General features: G+C 41.3%; 1 pseudogene; it reads right to left on the reverse strand.

Moving 5' to 3' along the window:
- Positions 1-1,394: 1,394 nt before the first annotated feature.
- On the reverse strand, positions 1,395-2,951 carry LOC100944347 (annotated as a pseudogene).
- Between the last annotated feature and the right edge of the window lie 500 nt (positions 2,952-3,451).

The following is a 3,451-nucleotide window of genomic DNA, read 5'->3' on the forward strand; positions in this document are numbered from 1 at the left end:
CCAATGCACAGCAACTCATGCCTCATTTCCTCTTCTTTCTTTCCTCATGATGGAAAATGTAGTCCACCTTTCATTTGGCCTCATATAAGCTGTGAGGGCTAGGCAAAATATCCTGTCATATAAACAGGAAGCCCAAATTGATTATTCGGCAAGAAAGGGTAACACTTTAAAAAACTTCATATTATTCTGGAAACACTAGCACTTTCCTTTCAGTGGGTACCAAATAACTATGAATGAAGTCACCATTTTCATAATTTCGATTCAATAGCAAGAGTTACCTAGAAAATATTCTCAGTACCATCTGAAAACAGGGAGGGAGGCTGCCAGTAAGATTGACATGACTTGCCCCGAAGTGTAAATTTAAAACCTGTTAGGACAGCCACCAACCTGAAATTTCTTACTCTAGAAAACATTACCAAATCAAACCAATTTTTTTTTAAATTCAAGGTTTTCCCTTACTTCCAGGCAAAGCACACAGTATTCTTCTCTAACATACTAGTCAGGGTTTTGTTGATTATGTGGGTTATACATCTAGACCAAAGAGTATAGCTGGCTGATAGGACAAAAAGCTTTATAGTTTAGGAAAGTATCACAGGACTTCTGAGTTCAAGATGTGTGTGAACACAATTTTTTAATTTTTACTTGCTGCAACAGCATACTGATAAGGCAACATCAGAACACAGAGGTGTCTGAAAAGACTAAGCCCTACTCCCTGCCTGGCACAACAAAATGATACGGTGTTACTAACTCCCTTAATACAAAACTTTGCAAAATAATCTGTTGAGCCTGACTTTGCATTTTAAAGTTTCCTATTTTGATGGCAGTGAGAAAAAACCTAGGCACTATCTGTGCCCTTGGCCAAAAAAAATTCAACATCTGATTTACTCGCAAGGCTTAAAACAAGGAAGGGAAAATATATAAAATAAGTCTTCCTTGCTTGATGACCATCCTTTTTAATTACCTATTTTTATACTGTATCCAGGCTACACCTGGGTTTGGATGGCTAACTTGGATATAGAAAATGTAAAGCATCACAGCTAGAAGAACCCACAAACGAGACAGTAAACTTCTCAATCAGTACATCCGCAGTCAGGGGAAGCAAGAAAAGGGCTTTACCAAGAGACTGACATTTACATTTTTTGACAGAACTGAAATACATTGAATTACAGGGCAAATTCACTGAAACAATGAACAAAAATCTGTCTTGTAAAGGCTACTTTTTTTTATTCCCCCCCAAAGTGTTTCAATTCTGATATTCACACCACACAACTGGTTAAGAAAATAAAGCACAGTGTTTAGCAACTAGGCGTCCTAACTACTGTTAAGAGGCACTCTGTGCTCACCTCTTCCTGGCAACCGCTGAGGTCAGCAAGGCCAGGACCAGGGAGAGCCTCCTATTTTTCAACACAAGCCACTGCTGTCTCCTTATTGAAGCCCCGAATGGAGAGATCTTAGACCACCTCTTCTACTTTCTTCATGTCATACTTCAATCCGTCATAGCGCTTCCTGAGGGAGTCATTTTTCAGGTTGAGAAGGAGGAAACCGGAATCCAGCTCACTGATGAAGGTGGAGATGTGGAGAGGCTGAGAGTAGTCTCCAGGAGTCACACTGTTAATGGACAGCCTTGACACATCATTAGCAAGGATTAGAATTCCTGAGAGGTACAAAATCCCAAAACCAGAGATGTTGGCGTGGATGTGGAGAAAAGGGAACACTGCTACACTGATGGTGGGAATGCAAATTAATTCGTTCCTTTTGGAAAGACATCTGGAGAACACTGAGAGAACTAAAAATAGACCTGCCATTTGATCCTGCAATTCTTTTATTAGGTATATATCCAGAAGACCAAAAATCACATTACAACAAAGATATTTGTATCAGAATGTTGATTGCAGCCCAATTCATAATTGCTAGGTCATGGAAGAAACCCAAATGTTTAATCAATATTTTGTGGTACATGTACACCATGGAATAAATAAATTCCATGGTGTTTAATCAATATTTTGTGGTACATGTACCCCATGATCAATAAATTGTGGTACATGTACACCATGGAATACTATGCAGCCTTAAAGAAAGATGGAGACTTTACCTCCTCCATGTTTATATGGATGGAATTAGAAAATGTTCTTCTTAGCAAAGTATCTCAAGAATGGAAGAGAAAGTATCCAATGTACACAGCCCTACTTTGAAACTAATTCATAGCTTTTATAGGAATGTCATAACCTAATTATAGCCTTAGAATATGGGAAGTGGGTGGGAGGGTGAGGTGAGGGGGGTGAAAGGGGGGAGGGAGGGAGATTGGTGGGGTCGTCTCTATGATTTATCTTACAAGGGTACAAGTGAATCTTTCTAAAAGCAGAGTATGAATGTTTTAACTCAATAACTAAGAAAATGACATGAAGGTTATCTTGATCAGTTTGATGAGAGTATTTCAAAGTGTACATGAAAACAGGACACTGTACCCCATGATTGCATTAATGTTCACAGTTATGCTATAAGAAATAATAAAAAAAAAGAATTCCTGAGAGGTAATCTTCAGCATCCAGGTGAAATCCTTTCCCCCGATGTGGCTCAAGGCCAAGAATTTCTGTAACTGCTTCTCGAGTCACTAGTGTTTCTGTCTCCAAATACACAACAAATGCTGCCAAGAAGACCAAGCACTGCAACACAAACCTCCAGTGTTCATGAAATCTGTAATACTGTTCAGCAAGGAACTTGGTCTTCAATGTTGTTAGATGCATTTTTACTGTACCAAAATGTTCTCGAGCTTTCAAACACCTCTTTGGAATGTCCTGAAACCCAGCACCCTGATGGACCCCTTGCAGTAGAGTTAAAATCTCACAAGCTGTTTGTTCTAAACGCTGTACAACTTTTCAGATTTCCTCTTGGATATCCTGCTTGGCAGCCAAAAATCCCTGCAGCTCCACGAAGATCTCACTCAGAGACATGGCACCAGCTGCACCACAGTAAGCCAGGGGCAGGGGCAGCCAGAGAAACACGTTCCGGAGAGGACCAGCATAGTCTATCGCAAGGGCCACTGCCTCATCCACCAAACCCCACAGTGTTGAGAGCCTAAATTTCTCCTCAGCCTGCTTAAAAGAGGAGGCTTTTAACAGTTTTTAATGGTTAACATTAAATCATTACCTAAGCTAAGCAGAAGCTTTCCCAGGAAATCACTTGTTGCTGAGATCTCTCCTGAAGTGGCTGCCTGCTTATGCAGTGCCCCTGAGGGCTGAGGCTGCAAGGCAGCCCTGCTACTGCCAAACACTGAAATCTCTGCTCTTCCCTGGAGTCTGGGTCCTGCCCTTTGGTGCTGCTCAGTCACTAGTTCACTAGCCCAAGATCTCCCAGCCTGAGCTCACTCTGCAACCCTGAGAGCAGAGCCTGCAGGGACAGTTCTCCCACAACGGCTGTATGGGCTTGTGTGTGGTCCACAACCAAACAATAT

Source organism: Otolemur garnettii, unplaced genomic scaffold (assembly GCF_000181295.1).
Source record: "Otolemur garnettii isolate 467f Iridium unplaced genomic scaffold, OtoGar3 scaffold00155, whole genome shotgun sequence".
NCBI classification, from domain to species: domain Eukaryota; kingdom Metazoa; phylum Chordata; class Mammalia; order Primates; family Galagidae; genus Otolemur; species Otolemur garnettii.